This window comes from Ictidomys tridecemlineatus, chromosome 11 (assembly GCF_052094955.1).
Source record: "Ictidomys tridecemlineatus isolate mIctTri1 chromosome 11, mIctTri1.hap1, whole genome shotgun sequence".
Classification (NCBI taxonomy): domain Eukaryota; kingdom Metazoa; phylum Chordata; class Mammalia; order Rodentia; family Sciuridae; genus Ictidomys; species Ictidomys tridecemlineatus.
The window spans coordinates 29,701,670-29,718,930 of record NC_135487.1 but is presented as its reverse complement, the minus strand read 5'-3'; positions in this window follow the sequence as shown (position 1 = coordinate 29,718,930).

The window sequence follows — 17,261 nt, the reverse complement described above, 5'->3', positions numbered from 1 at the left end:
TCTAATAAGCTTTCAGATGATGCACCAGGGATCACACCTTGGAAACCATTGTCTTAGAATCTGTGGGAAGTTCTCACAAGGCCTGTTGAAACAAGCTAACCCCAAAGTTCAGAGTATTTGGGGAAAAGCTTCTCATTTGTTTAACCTATACTTATTGAGCACTTTTGATGCCCCTGGTTATGTCCAGGGCACTATAGCAAAAGAAATCACTGACACAAATGAGGTCCATACTACACAGATGAGTGGAGGAGTCAGATGTTAATCAGATCATCACTATGACCTCAGAAGGGAGAGGCTAGCTGAAAGGCTGGGCAGTCCATGACCTCATCCCATAGGGTGATAGGCTAGGTTTCTAGTCACCACTCCACCTACCATCCTTCTCTTGGGGTATGCCCTCTGCTTAGAAAATGCTTTCCCCTTCTCAAGACCCTTATCAGAAAGCCTCCCTCCCATTCTTCAAAACTCAGTTCAAACATCAACTTAACCCTGTGACACTTCTCTAACCCCAACTCTCATATGTCTCTGTTGCCTGCTTGCCCAGATGGCTTGCTGCTCTGTTAGCAATGCCTGGATCCTTTCAGCACAATATTCCTGTTTTGCCAATCAGGAAACTAAGGCCAAACGGGAAGATGACTTTCCCAGAGAGAATGACCAGGTCTAGAATCCCAAGCTCTTAATCTCTCTAGCCAATACCTGATTCCTGAAGGGGCAGAATGTGCAGAGTTCTCTGGGCGGTAGAAGGGCTGTGCCTCAATCATAACAGACAGTCCTCTGGAGAATTCCTTTCTTGCAGTTTAGGTCCCAGAGAGTAGGGCTAAGGATGAGGATGTGGGTGGGGCTGAAGGGGCTCCTCCTCACCTCCCAGGGTGGGAGCAGGCCTAGCTTGCAGATGCCTGGCATGGCATCTGCCTGAGTCACATCCCAAAGGCAAGGGTGGGCATGGGAACTGTTGGCTGCCCCCCTATATACACACACACCCTCCAGGTGGTTCTGTTTAAGGCCACAAGGGACTGAAATCACTGCTGGACCCCCTTCCATAGCTCTCATGTACCCTCCCTGTCTAGGGGGGCCACAATAGGGGCTGTCCCTTCGGTAACCTGGAGGCCAGGCAAGCCTCCTGCCAGCCTTCAGCCCTAGCCCAGCTTTAAGCATGAGATGGGAGCTTGCTTGGGGCCATACCAGGGTTGGGAGGAATCTTAGCTGGGGGCCCTGGCATAGGCTGCCACTGCAGTGCTAGGAAGCCAGGTTGGCAGAGATGTCCTGGTAGCTGACTCAGGCTTTGTTGGGCCCTGCCTTGCCCAGTGTCCACAGCTGTTGCCTGGCCTCTCCTCTGGGGCCATGTCTGACACACTCATCTCTCTCTGTCCCTCTCTCTCTCACACACACACTCAATACACCCACTGGTGTGCAATCACAATTTGGCCACTGCTCACAAATCATCTTAAACGAGTCTAATAGTGATTAGAAGTATGGGCAAGTTGCCTAACTGCTCCAAGCCACCGTTTTCTGTTCTATCGGTGGGTGTCACAATAGAGCTACCTTACAGGGTATTTGAAAAATGAAATAAGATGTCTATTATCAGCCTCAAGCTCTCAATAAGTGCTAGTTGTTTTTCTTACTGTCCTTGTTTGTATCTCCCCTCCTGCTTCTCAACTCATACATGCCCACCTGCTCTTATCATGCACACTCTTATCCACTCACACTCACTCACACTCACTTCCACACTTATCACGCGTCCTGCACTCAGGTGCAGTTCCATAGCCTCACCCCACACCTTCCCAAGTTTTTCTGGACCCCCTGCCCCCACTCCCTTCCCCCACGGGTGCTCTCCAGCTCCCGTGTAGCCTCCCTGTCACTCATTCCTACATTCATTCCTGTCACCAACAAGTCCCCACTTGCTTACCCTTTCATCCTTCCTCCTTCCACATGCAGGCACGCTTGCTTCCACACCTTCTGGAGTACTTAAACATGCATGCCAGTGCCAGCACACTCGCTCAGCACACTTGTTTTGTGTGCCTGACCCACTTGACTCACTCACATTGCAAAGTTTTACGCCTCCCCCCAAACTAGCCTAGCGCAATCCTAGCCTCAGGTCCACCCCCACCCATGAAAAGCCCAGACACTGGACTCCTCCTAACGTCAGGCCTTGGCAGACACCCCCACCCTGGCCACAGGGCCTCTCCCCTTGCCCTCAAGGACTGTTTCCTCCAAGCTCTTTTTCCTCCTCCCATTTCAGCTCCTGGCCCCTCCCATCTCCCAGAATAGACCCTGCCACCACTGTTGTTGCCACTGCTGAGCTGTCAGGGCCCGCCAGAGCCCGTGTCCCCAGTGCTCAGTGCCAGCTCTCCCAGCTCATCCAGGGCAAGTGAGGACAGGAAGACAGGTTTCTCTGAGGCCTGAGGGTGGAGCTGCTGTGGACCCTACCACCCCTTCCGTAACCCACCTGGAAGACAGTTAACGCTCAGGGTTGGCTGCTACCACTTGCACAAGATTTGGAGGTGTTCCCTGATCCTCACCCCCCACCCAGTGAAAGCAGAGAGTGGCCTCCCTTCCATCGGCTCCGAGAAGCCAAGGTTCTGGAAGAAGAGCTTTGCTGGGGCAGAGCCAGACCTCTCCAACCCAGTCACTCCCGGGCCCTCTTGGGGGGCTCCGGGAGACACCCCCAAACCACACAGTTATCAAGGACCCCATCCTGCCTGTGCTGAGCAGACTTTGGTTGACATTTGATGCCATAGTTGTCAGGGTAAAAAGAAGAGCACAGGGGTGATGTCTGGGGACACCTCTGGAAGGCAGGGAGGGGCTAGTGCCCCAGAGGAAGCCTCTGGGACCAAAAGTGTCTGCAGAAGCCAGAGGGGATATCAGGACAGCTGGGAGTGTCTCCAGGGTGGCTCAGGCCTGGCCCAGGCCTGGCCCAGGCAGGGACAGTGTCAGGAAGCGGGTGGGGCTGAGCTGGGGAGGCAGAGCTGAAGGGACAGTAGAGCAAGGAGGGCCCCATGAGAAGATCCGAGGCCCCTCTAGCTGCTTCCACAGATGTGCCTAGGGAAGAGAGTTTGGCTGGCTTCGTGGAGACAGCTGGGAGCAGCTACTGCTGGGTGCCCAAGACCGTAGGGCCCAGGCCCAAAGGACATTTTGCCTTCCTTGGCCAGGGGCTGCCCCACCACTGACAGGGATAGAGATGTAGTGTCCTTCTTAAAGGACAAACCTGTTCCATGCATCATCCTGCTCATTCCTAGGTTCTTATCCTACTTGGCTCCACTGAGCACTTACCAAATATTGGCACTGCCGAGCACCTGATGGAGACTCTGACTCCTTGGAAGCAAGACCTTGGTCCCTGCTGTTCACTGCTGTGTGTTTAGGAGGGTCTGGCACAGAGGAGGCCTTCCGTGGATAGGCGTGAAATGAAGGAATGAACTCATTTCATCCTCACAACCACTGGCAAAGCAGATACTGTTATTCCCATTTTCTGGATGAAGGGAGTGAGGCTGGGAGAAGGGAAGTGAGTAAACTATGTCCCTGAGACTACAACTGGGGTGTGGATTTGCTCCTTGTACCCAGGGGCAGGGGAAAACAAACTTGGGGGAAATGACTTCCCTTCTCTGAACCTCAATGTCCTCATTTCTGAAATGGAAGTGGCTACACTTAACCAGCGGGTAATCAAGATCCCGCAAGTAAGGTGTCCCTCAGAGCCCACGAAAAGGAAGTGGGTATTCCCTTCAGCCTTCACCTCTGCCTTCAGTTTGCCCTCAAAGTCTAGATTTTGGCAGGACCTCACCTGGGATCCGTGATGCTCATAAATCCTTCCTCCTCCTATACCTAGGAAAGGAGAAGTATTCATTTGTTAAGGCTGCGGTAACAAAGTGCCACAAAGTAGGTGGCTTAAAACAACAGGAATTTATTGTCTCACAGCTCTGGAGGCTGGAACTCTGAAATCAAGGTGTCCACAGGGCCATGCTGCCTCTGAAAGCTCTGGAGGAGAGCGCTTCCTCACCCCTCCCAGCTCCTGCCGGTTGCTGGACTTGCCTTGAGATCCTCACTCCAGCCTCTGCCTTCATCTTCAGTGACGGTGTGCTCTTCCTTGCCTGTGTCTTCATACACCTGTCTCCTGGTGTCTCTCCTCTTCCTATAATGACACCAGCCATATCAGATCAGGAGCTCACCCTACCCCAGTATGTCCTCATGTTAACTTAGCTAATTACATCTGCAAAGACCATTTCTAAATAAGGGTCACATGGTGAGGTTCTAGGAAGAGCGCAAAGTTTGAGGGGATGCTGCTGAATCCAGTACCAGTACCAGAGATCCAAATTTGAATTCAGGTCCAAATTTGAATTCTGCCTCTTTCACGAAGAAGCTGCTTGACTTTGGGACTCTCTGAGTCTTATGTCTCCTCAACTTCTTAGGGTGGTTGCAGGGAAAATACTGCGTGAAGGCGTGCTGACAGTGCCGGCAGAATAAGAATTAGCGGGTCCCCACAGCCTCACTGTCCTGCCATTTCCTGTCCTGTCCTGTTCATGTGACCTCTGCTCTAGGTGGTCCTGACCCCAGACTTCTCATCGCCATGATCTAATGCAGCTATCAGAACACTGGCTGCAACCTCCTTGGCTAAGTCACTTCTTTCTGGGGCTCCATCGAATGGGTGGGTGGCCTGAAACAGATCCTCTCAAAGCTCCCATCTAAGCCTATTCACAGAGCCCTGAGACTAACTTGCAAAATACTAAAGTAGTTTGGAACTCTCAAGAGCCAATCCTGACTGTGAGCAGAAGGAGGCATTGGAAACAACCTGAGGTTTCGAGAAGGTTGGCTCTTCTCACTGCCTGCTTCTCTCCAGGCCTCCAGGCCCACCAGACCGTGGACATAGCAGACTTTCTCAAACCAGTGAGCCTCTGTGTGTGGGGGGCCTCCAGATGTCCATCCATGGTATCCGGGTGGACTGATTGTTCCCCCTCCCTCCACTGCCTCATCACCATCCAGCACTGGATGATAGGCAGCTATGGAAGGAGGCAGGAAGTACCAAGCCCATGAGAGATGTGCTGTGTGACCTAGACTGGTCACTTACATCACTTTCCCCTGCAAAGTGGAAATCAAACCATCTGTGCCTTCAGAGAGGGTACAAGAGTGAGAGGGAGATCCTGTGGCACAGAGAGCTGTGTGACCTGTTATTTCTCTCTCTGGCTGACAACTTGACCTTACCCTCGTTCCCGAGGTGCATGGAAAGTATCAACGCCTCCTCAGCCTGACTCTGGGTCTCGGGACCTTATTGTCTGGGGAATCCTCCAGAAAGGCTGAGGGCTCCAGTGAATTAGGTCATTGGAACAACCAGCCCAATGCAGGTGGCTGACAGGAGGAGGAGGAGGAGGGAAAGCTTGTTCTGTGCCAAGCACGACACTACTGTGTCCTCTCACTGAATCCTGAAAGCCACACTCTGCAGTAGTTGGCACCATTCCCATTTTGAAGATGGGGAAACTAAGGATGTCTTATGAGGAAACCTCACAGTGCTGTTGTAAGGATGATGATGATGATGATGATGATGATGATGATGATGATAATGACAGCTATGGCCTGAATGTTTAAGTCTTCCTAGAATCCCTAGGTTGAAACACTCACCCCCCACAATGATTGATATTAAAAGATGAGGCCTGTGGGAGATGATTAAGTCACTGGAATGAAGCCCTCATGAATAGGATTAGTGCCCTTAACAAAAGAAGACTGACAGAATGGCGGTCACTAAGAAGATGAATGATAATAAATACCAGCAAGGTTGTGGGGGGAAAAGGTACACTCACTCGACATTGTTAGGATTGCAGACTGTACAACCATTCTGGAAAGCAGTATAGAAACTCCTCAAAAAACTAGGAATGGAACCACCCTATGACCCAGCTATCCCATTCCTCAGTATTTATCCAAAACAACTAAAATTACCATGTTACAGCGATATAGCCACCTTATCGTTTATAGTAGCACAATTCACAACAGCTGAATTATGGAAGCAACCCAGATGCCTGTCAATAGATGAATGGTTTAGTAAATTGTGGTATATATACACAATGGAGTTTCCCTTTAACTCAAGTATTATTTATTTTTGACTGGTTCTACTTATACATAAAGGTGAAATTCCCTGTGGTATATCTATATATGCATATAGCATGATTTTAAAAATTGATTCCACATTTCATTCCCTTTCCCATCTCCTCTCCTTCTCTTTTGATCTTTTTCTTCTACTCTACTGTTTTTTTCCTAGACCTTTATGATATCCAATTCTCCCCTCCTTCTTTCCCCTATTTTGCTCTAATTTCCATAAAGGAGAGAAAATATTCAATCCTTGGTTTTCTGAGAATAGCTTAGCATCATATTCTCCATTTCCATTCGTTTACCAGAAAATGCCATAATCCATTCTTCTTTATGGCTGAGTAAGATTAGCAGAGTAGGGGAAGGAGAATGAAGGGAGGAAGGAGGGAAAGGAAAAGTGGGGGCACGTGAATTGAAATGTTTGAATTCCATGCAGGTACGATTTTATTGAGACGAACCCAACTACTATGTGTAACTCTAATGCTCTAACATAAAGAGAAGTTAAATTTAAAAAAGAGGACTCAGAGACTTCTTTTTTCTTTTTGCCATGCGACGTTGCAGTGAGAAGTCAAAGTCTATGAACCAGAAAGTAGGTTCTCACCAGACACTGGATCTGCCAACACCTTGATTTTGAAAGTCACAGTCTATGAGGTTTTATTATATCAGCCCAAATGAAGTAAGACAATGACAAAGACAGTAATATTCATCAAGTGCTTACTAAGTGCAGCCTGTATGCTAAGTGGTTCCACCGTTCTCACTTGAACCTTAATTAACCTTGAGAGCTTGGCATTGTTTTAGAAGGGGCAGCAGGGGCTCAGGGATGGATGTAAACACACTTTCTGCAGGTCACAGAGCCAGGCTCTAAGCCAGGGTGCTCCAACTGCAGAACCTGAGCTTCCACCATTGCAACTGCCTCTCTCATCTGGTTGCTGCCTACACACATGGTGATGTCAGGGAAGGGTGGCATAGACAGCCCAGGCCAAGGGTGGCTGAAAGGGTAGCAGGGATGGGACACTCTGTCTTCTCCTCTGAGCACTTTATGAAACGGGCTCAGATGGCACCCTCAACTTCTACCTTTTTTTTTTTTTTTAAGAGAGAGTGAGAGAGAGAATTATTTTTAATATTTATTTTTTTTTTAGTTTTCGGCAGACACAACATCTTTGTTTGTATGTGGTGCTGAGGATCGAACCCGGGCCGCACGCATGCCAGGCGAGCACACTACCGCTTGAGCCACATCCCCAGCCCTCAACTTCTACCTTTGATTCATTGCAATTTAACACTGGAGTTAAATGGAATGAAGACAAGTCATGAATGTGGTCCATCAATGCTGCTTTACCCTTTCTAGGTTCCCAACACCCAAGTGCAGAGAGACGGTTCCACAGAGGGCCGACCCTGCCTGGAGTCCTGAGCACTGGGTCCAGCCTCCCTGCTCTGTGGCCACTTCTGTTCCTCTAGGTGCTGGGCGTGGCCTGAGCCTGGCCCCAGCACAAGGACCACACCCTCAGCTGCAGCCCACCGTGTGTGTCCAAGTTCCCTCTGCAATTGCCATTCAAAGGCCCTTCACCCAGTAAAGGACCCTCACACCATATACACTTCACCCCAAGCCTGGCTGTCTTCTGCCTGCTTGTCCTCAACCTTCATTTTATGTCCTGGTCTCTGCCACTGAGAATGGAATGAGCACAGGGATTGAACTGAGCCAGCCTGGTGAGAAACCTGGCTGTAACTCAGGGCCCTGGGTGTGACATCTCCCTGGGCCACCCTCCTGAGCAATAGAGAAGCACTGGCCATTCGTACCTCATGAGACTGTTGTGAGGAAGATGAAAATGACATTTCTCAAGGGCTGATAGAGTATGCTCTCCATCCCAAGTGAGTCCATGGCTTGTTGGATACCTAGTCAACCTGGAGAGCTGGGGACAACTTCACTGTCATTCTCATTTCAGATGAAGACTTAGTGGGCACTTGTCAATGGCTGCTTCTCTATGACTTGGTTTTCCAACAGTCTGAATTAATAAATGAATCTGCTACATTCAAGCTAAACCAGGGTAACAGCTGTTCTCACCTGAGATACCTGCAGGGATCCTGCTCGCTCCAGCTTGGTAAACTGATTACACAGGCTGGTTCCTGGATCTGAGATCTCTGACCCTAAGCTCTGTCCCCACCAAACTGGAGAAGAGACTGTGCTGGGATCTGAAGATGTGGGCCCTTAGGCCAACCCGTCTAGTGTTTTGCTGCACTCTCCTGAGGCTCGTTTTCTCCTCTGTTCATGTCACAGAGTGGGGCAGTTGTGAAGGGATGACACAGAGTAGGTGCTCCCAACTGTGGTCTCTATGACCTCACCATCCAATTTAGTAACAATCCAAGATCAATCCAAAATACTGACCAGTTGTGTTGGAAAGCTTTTTGTTGCTGTGACAAAGTACCTGAGATAGTCAACTTATAAGAAGGAAAGGTTAATTTTGTATCATGGTTTCAATCAGTGGTCATTTGGCCTACATGGCTTTTGGCCTGTGGTAAGGCAGCACAGAAGGGCAGGGGGGCATGTGTCAGAGAAGGCTTCTTACCTCATGCTGGCTGGGCAGTGAAAGAGAGGAAGAAGAGGGGCCAGGGTCCTACTGTCTCTTTTCAGTGCACACCCCAAATGATCTAACTTCCTTCTACTAGGCTCTACCTCTTAAAAGGGCACAACCTCCAACAGGTGGGTTGGGGACCAAGCTTTCAACCCATGGGATTTTGTGGGACATTCAAAATCTAAACTATACAACCAGCCAAATACACAAAGGGGCCATGAACAAGTGAATAAACCAAGGGCCAATAGAGAGGGGTAAGTGGGCCCAGGCTCTACTGGTGGCCCCTTCGTCCACAAATTGCAGTAGGTACAACCACGGCGCTTTCTGCCTACTGGGAAGCATAGAGCTAAATCGTGTATTCAACTGCAGTAACTATCCTCAGTTTAGGTTTATGGCTCATTCTCTTTTTCTGTTTTATTACAAAACTCTTACTCCTTTTCCTCGCTTAATGCTCTTATTGTTATTGTATGTGTCATTTTATAAAAATTAGAATCTAACCCAAATCCTCTTTTAAGGGAGTACATGTGGTGGGAATGATGAATGAGGGAGAAAATCCCAGATGCAGAAAGTATGTCACATGTAGGGTGAAGACAGCTCCTGTGCAGTCCCCCCGTATGCCCGATGAACTCTGCGTACCCTTTGAAACTCAGCTGAGCCGTCTGGACCCCTCTGGGTATTGTACTAGTCAGAATTCTCCAGAGAAGGAGAAGCAATAGAAGATGGATAGATAGATGATAGATTGATAGATAGATAGATAGATAGATAGATAATGGGGAATGGGCTCCTGCAGTTATGGAGATTGACAAGTTCCACATCACAGCTATAAGCTGGAAACCCAGGAGATCCAGTGGTGTACTTCCAGTCCAAGCCCAGTGACCTAGGAACCAGGGGAACCCATGGCGTATAAATCCTTGTCCAGGGACAGGGAGGTCCCATCCCAAGTGGGCAGGCAGGAAAAGGATAAATCCTCCCTTCCTCCACTTTTGTTCCATTCAGACCTTCAGCAACTTGAGTGGTGCCTGTCCATATTGGGAGTACAATCTCCTTCCCTGAAGCCACTGATTCAAATGCTGACTTCACCTGGACACATCTTCACAAAAATCACACATCTTCACATTTAATCTGGGCACCCACTGGCCCAGTAAAATCGATCCATTAAATGAACTGTCATGGGGCTGGGGTTGTGGCTCAGCGGTAGAGCGCTTGCCTTGCACTTGCAGGACCCTAGGTTCAATCCTCAGCACCACATAAAAAATAATAAATTATTTTATTTTAAAAATAAAATTAAAAATAAATTTTTTAATTAAAAAAAATAAAAAATAAATATTAATAAACATTAAAAATAAATAAGTAAATAAAGGTATTGTGTCCAACTACAACTGAAAAATAAATATTTTAAAAATTAACTGTCAGGACCTGTCAGTCATTCCTCCTCTGGTCCTTGTGTGTCTTTTCTTTTCCACATTCTCTGCTGCAATTTTGTTTCCCTACCTGCTGAAGCACAGAATCTTTGTCTTACTCATTTCTTCTTTGAGCCCAGCTCAGGATCTGAATGGGGAATGGGAAGAGGTAGGGAATGGAGCGTATGAGACTTTGCAAAGGTAAAGAATTCGTGCTGGATCTTCTAATAATTCTCTGAGCACCTATAGCATGTCAAGCATGAGGTAGGTAAGTATAAGAATGACATATGCATAAAAATATGTATGCAAAGTGTCTGCTCCAGTGACAGGCACATGACAGGCCCTCAAGAAGTGAGGGAAGTTCATTGAAGGAGATCATGTTATGGCATAATTACACACAGGAAAACCAAGCAACTCTTAAAGGGAACCAGGTAGACTTCTAGGTGCTAACCCAAAGAAGTCAGATGACACCAAGTAAAAAAGAGGTGACAGAAAAATAGTAGTGCTGCTACCTGCCAGGCACTGTGTGTCGCATGGTTCCGTAAATTCACATGCAGAATATTTATACACACATATATATAAGAATTTCCAGAATTCCCCCAAACTGTGAAGAGTAATTAATTCTAATCAAGAATGATACTAGGGGTCATGGGAAGCTCCCCTTTTACTTTATAAGTTTTGTATGGTTGAATATTTTTACAACAAATTAAAAATAATGAAAGACAAATAAAGAGAGCTGCTAGAACACCTGTCCTCGAGAAAGTTCTCAGTGAGTGAGTGAAAGGGTGCTGACGGAGTCCAGCTGAAGAGCTCAGTGGTGGCTTGGTGGTATATATGCTCCCTGCTCAGTCTGGTGAGTTCACAGGGGTTGGGAAGTGCTCAGGAGGGTCTTAGGGAAGGTAGCCAGTGAGGTCTCCACTGAGAAGCATGTGACCAGTGGCCAGAGATGCATGCATATCAGCCCCAAGCTCAGGTGTCTGGTCCTCTGCTGGAGCTGGGCCCTGTCCTCTGGGTGGCCCTTGTGATAGAGTCATGAGGATGACACCCCGTGTTCTCAGATCACCAGGGAGCCTCAGGCATCACTGAGACCTTCCCTTTCTGTCCTTTGTGTGAGCAAGAGCTGAGTCTCAGCTGGTGTGAGCACCTGGGCAAGGTGGGCAAGGCTGGCCAGAGAACAGACATCATTTTTCAAATGGCAGCTTTTCCAGGATCAGGGCCTTCTGTTAGGAGTGCAGTGGGGAGAGAGGCCATGGGTCTTGGAGATAGCCAGAGCTGGTTTTGGAGCTTGATACCCACCCTTTGAGATCCTAGAGACTCAACGGACACCTCAGGAAAAATAGAGACATTACAATGCCTACCATGAAGGTAATTGTGACAATTGGAGGTTAGGTGCAAAAATGGTCAAAGAAGTCCCCAACTGACAGAAAGACATAATCTTTAGTGTTAGATGAATGTAAGTGGTATCTTTAAAAAGAGTGGGAACTTAGGGACAGGGACAGAGTAGCTAGAGATTTGGACACTGATCTTTAGGGCTCATGGCATGATATACCTCAGAGGAGAAACCTACACCAAATCCAGACAAGAAAAAGTGGAAGAAGGCAGCAGTTAAGAACCCACAGCCTGTCGGGTGCAGTGGCACATGCCCAGTGGCTCCAGAGGCTGAGGCAGGAGGATCATGAATTCAAAGCCAGCCTCAGCAACTTAGTGAGCTAAGAACTCAATGCAATCTGTCTCTAAATAGGAAATATAAAAAGGGCTGGGGACGTGGCTCAGTGGTTAAGTGCCCCTGGGTTCAATCCCCAGTACTAAAAAAAAAAAAAGTATCCACAGGCAAGGCTGCATACTTAGCTCAGTGGAAGAGCACAAGCCTTGCATGTGCAAGGCCCTGGGTTCCATTCCCAGCACGGCCAAAAAAAGAAAAAAGAAAAGAAAAAAAGAAAAACCAACTTAAAAGAATCTACATCTGGAGTCTGTCTCTGATGCAAATTTCAGTTCCCAGTTCCCTCAGTTCTAATTGTGCGACCTCTTGAGGCCTCAGATTTTTTGCCATAAAAATGGGGATAATAGTTGCTCCTTCCTCCCAGGGCTGTTATGAGGATTAAGCGAGTATTGCATGCAAATCACAGTGACAGTACCTGACACTGTGTGGGGGTATAAAGCAGAGGGGTACTTTCCATCTGAGAGAAAAAGATCCAGATTTCTCAATGGACCTCAGGCTCTGGCTTGGAGAAGAAACTGTCAGAAGGAGGGGGAGTGTGGCTTTGGCAACCACTGTGTGGACTGGTGCAGAGGACAAAGGCCTGAATCAGACAGATGCTAGTGGAATACCACATCACCACTTTCCAACTGTGGAAGTTCAGACATGGTACTATACTTCTCAAAGCTTCAGTGTCCTTATCCGCTCTGCCCCCCACAAAATGGATTTTGTGTCTGTCTCTGCTCTTCCAGAAGAGAGTAGAGTGAAACTCCAGACGTCACATTGCCCAAGCTTCTCTCCCCAGATCCTACCCAGGGCCTCATTCTTGACCACAGTCTCACAGGAGGACTGAGCACTGGGTTTGAAGTCTCAAAGTCATCTTCCAATCCGAAGGCATCACCTGTCACCTGTGGGACTTTAAGCAATGACTGTGCTTGACAGAATCCCCATTATCACGTCTGGGATAGGGGGAAATCCCCTTCACACACAAGGTTGGCGGGTATTATGGTTTGATATGAGATGTCTCCCCCAAAACTCGCATGTGAGACACAGCAAGAAGGAGAGAGATTGGGTTGTGAGAGTATTCCACCCAATCAGTGATTTAACCCCCTGGTAGGGATTAACGGAGTGGTGACTTGAGTGATAGGGTGCAGCTGGAGGAGGTGGGAATTGGGGCATGGCTTTGGGGTATACTTGTATCTGGAGACTGGATCTCTCAATCTCGCTCCCTCTCCCTCTCCCTCTCCCTCCCTCTCCCCTCCCTCTCTCCCTCTCCCTCTCCCTCTCTCCCTCCCTCCCTCTCCCTCTCTCCCTCTCCCTCTCTCCCTCTCCCTCTCTCTCCCTCTCCCAGTCCATCCTGATCACCATGATGTGAGCTGCTTCCCTCTGACACCCCCCACTCCATGATGTTCAGCCTGATCCTGAGGGGGGCGGGGAGTGGAGTCGGCCTTCTATGGACTTCTGAAACCATGGGCCCTCAAATAAACCTTTCCCCATTTACAGTGGTTCTAGTCAGATCTTTTAGTCACAGCAGTGACATAGCTGACTAAAACAGCGGGAAGACAATGGAGACAGTGGACCGAAGGTGCCTGGTCCGGTGTCAGCAGAAGGCAAGTCTTTGGGTGGTATTTGCTGGGACTCGTTCTAAAAGTCTTTTTTTTTTTTTTTTTTTTTTTTGGATGCCTACATTTTACAAGTCATTTGAAGAATGACTTAATTTTACTCTTTCAAACCTACTGGTCACCCTGAAATTTGACATGGAAAGAAACTGGCTTGAGCTCTGTGACCTTGGGCAAGTTGCTTTGCCTCTCTGAGCCCTAATTTTCTCAGCTGCAAGGTGGCATTGATAATACCTACTTTTCAAGGTTGTCGAAAGGGTGATAATGACAATGATGGTAAACAGAACAGAGGAGGGGCGAGTTTCTGGCCTCACAATTAGCAACGAGGTTGGGATAGTTCTGGAGTGACAGGCCACATATCTGGGCAGGTGGAGGCCCAGCACCCTGCCACCTGCTCATATACCACAAAACACTGCCATGACCTGTCCTTAGGCTGTTACTCCAGGAAACCGGCAGGTGTGGGGGCTGCAGGTCTCCCTTTGGGCTCTGGTAAAACTCTCTGCACAACCTCCTCCTAGACAGGCTGCTGAGACAGTCTGGAATTCGGGAGGGGGAGAGCTGAGAGTGAGATATCTCAGAACTAGAAACCAGCCAGCGTGATCTGTTTGCCAAGCTGGAGGCTCGGAGTGGGCTGGACACCTGTAGGTGTTCTCAGGTGGGAACAGCTGCTGTCCGCTCTGGCTCAGCTTGAACATAGCTGATTGAATTTATGAATTTAGACTGTTGAAACACCAAAAGCCAGAGACAGAAGCAGCCCTTGCCAAGCGCTCACCATGCACCAGGAGCTTGTGCACGGTGTCCCCCCTATCTTCATCTGTGAAATGAGAATGACAAGTCGCCCCGAGCTCTCTCTGTTGACTGAGGATCCAGTGAGCCCTGGACTCGCTTGGCACGGAGGCTTTACTCCATCAGCTGTGGGTGTGGCGGGAGAGACGTCCCCTGGGGCAGAGCAGGAGAAGGGGCAGACGCTTCAGAGGAAGAGGATGGAGTCTGTGGGGGGAGATGAATTTGTGATGCTGGTGTGACAGCCAGAGGTGAGGTCCATGCAGCAGGCCGTGGGCAGACAGTCTGGGGCTCTGGGAAGAAACCTTCCCAGGAGATGAGGTTGGGGAGTCCTTGGTGCAGAGATGGTGAAATCACAGCAGGGGGCGGGGGGCAGTGAAGACCCTGAGACTGACATTGGAGCAAGATGGGAAAAGCAGAGGAAGCCAGAGGAGGCTGTGGAAGGGCACCAGAATGTTCGGGGGAGCAGAGCCAGGGTAGACCGGAAAGGCTATCTGGGAGGAGCAGCGGTGAGCTAGGAAAGGGCCACCAAGAAAGCTAAGAGGACAGAGTGGTTACAGAAGAAATCACAAGGACCAATGCAAATGTCATGGACAGGTCAAGAAAGCACGGAGTAAAAGCATGTGTTGCAGTAACTGCTTCCTCAGAGCCCAGCAGGCCAGAGTGAGGCAGCAGCTGCCCACAGTGTGACCTCCCAGCCCCATCAAGGATGAGGCCAGCCCATGGACGTCACTTAAGAAATCTTGTTGGCCAGGGAAACTCAAGTAGGAGCCGGAGGCCCTGGAGGGGGCAATGTGGAGATGGGGAGGGCAGAGCCCTTCTGCGTGAGAGCCCTGCAAGTCTAAATAGCTCCGAGCTTCAGTTTCCTCCTCCGTGAAGAGGATGCTACTCAAACTTTATGTCGGGGTTGGGTAAGGCTGGGACGACCTCACTGGACACCTGGCACTGAGTGGGCATTCAAAGTTCAGCTCTTTCCACTCCACTGTCACATGGAAATGTCCGTCCTGAACAATGGTCCCGAATCTTCCAGGAAAAGTTAAAATCAGGTGACTGAGCCTCTCTTTGGAAACACAGGGAAGGGTGTAATATACTTTAGATTCATGATACTAGTCACTCTGTCTTGTTTCAAACATGGCTGGTCTTGGTGACGGGGTACCCCAGGTGGGATCACCAAGCTCCCCTCTGGCCCCACCATTCTGTGGCTCTTCCTAGAGAAAATGGTTATCTGTGGATGAATTCCCCAAACAGGAGTCCATGGGGGGCAGACTCACCCAAGTTAAGAGGACCCGGACGGCAGGCAACTAGGAAGTGAGACGCGTGGAGCACGCAGAGGAGCCCAGCAAGGACCTGGTGTGGGAGAACAAGGCTGAGTTGTTCTTAAATGATTTATAAAGATTTAATCAAAGTTAATTTTGACTCAAAATACTGAGCCAGGGCCTTCACATATCACCACGCCCACTCCCACCAGCCTTGGGAGCAGGTGGAATTCTTCCCTATCTCAGACATGGAAACTAAGATTCTGTCAAGTGACATGTTTTGCTCAAAGCTACGCAGGTGGCTCTTGGAAAGGAAGACTGTGGTCAGGGAGGAGACATCCCCAGAGCAGTTGGGGAGGGCACACATGAGGGGAGGGAGCCTTGGGCAGAGGATATCTCAGGTTTTCTCTATTGGGCTCTAGCACAGCAGGAATGGCACAAGGAGGGACCAAGACCTGGCCTCTGCCACCATGGCCAGACAGCTCTAGAGTGACAGATGGATGCCTGGGCAGAGGGAGGTGTCTCCACCTAGCAGATCACCACCTGCCAACACCTCAAATGCTGCTAACACCTGTGCTTTGTCTGATACTAGGGAGGATTCACAACAGGAAGAGGACAGGGGTGGGACTACGTGCTTGAATCCGAACCCTACTGGTACCTGTGGTGGCCAGGAAGACAGAAGGCACCCATCCACCAGCTATGTGAAGCCCCAAGCCCTGGAGTGACTCTTGGGGTTCAGCCTACAACACGGGCTTTCCCGATTCACATCAGCACAATAAGCACTCTGTGCCACAGAGTCCTTGGCACGGAGCAGGGGCTACTCTTTTCCTGTCACCTGGTATTTGTCATATGAGGAAACTAAGCCTGCCATATATGTCATGAACTAGTGACAGAACCAACATTGAGACCCAGACCTCCAAACAGGCCCCAACAACCCTCAAGCTTGCGACTATCCTTCCCTCCTGAGTCAGAGTGATGTGTCAGCTCCAATGTCAAGGCCAGAGTCACCGTCTAGAGCTTCACTATCCCACACCACAGCTTCTAGTCTTGAGTGGTTATAAGTACTTGAAACATGGCTGGTCCGTAATGGGGTGTCCTAGAAGAAGAAAACATGCAACTGAAAAATTCTGTATGGACAAAAAACTGTACAGGATCTGATTAACATTTTTTGTTTGTATCAGTACCGGGGACTGAACCAGGGTCACATACATACATGGCAAGCACTCTGCCCCTGAGCTACACCCCCAGCCCCTTTTGGGGTCTCACTCAATTGCCAAGGCTGGCCTCAAACTTATAATCCTCCTGCCTCAGCCTCTTGAGGAGCTGAGATTGCAGGCATGGCCACCGTGTTCAACTCATTAATGATTTCTACATGCGGAAGTGATATCTTAGTTTAAACAGAAATATTTTTAACTTAATGCTATCCATTTCTGTTTAATTCTATTAGGGTGACTAATAATATTTTAAAATTGCACATGTGGTTCACATGCAGTTGGAAAGTACAGGTCTCTGGTAGGAGGAGCTGGGGCTGCCTACCCCTCACTTTCTGCCACTCTGTAGGAGACTGCATGGAATTCTAGATCCCACATGGGGTCAGGCATGCAGAATGAAGCCACAGCACTAACAGCACTAACGTGTCACCGTCCAGTGAGCTGTATTCAGTGACCCCGGGAAGAAAGTCACATAAGGGACAGTTGATGGAATTGGACAAGACCCACCTGGACAGAAGACTTGGAGACAGGATGTGATCACTGCCTTCAAATAGAAAAGGCCAGTCATGGGGCAACCGAGCAGGCACTTCTGTGTGGCCTCAGAGGGAACAGGGATTCGAGGGGGAGAGGCAGGGAAAGGACCTTCCCTCTAGGGGGGCAGGGAGG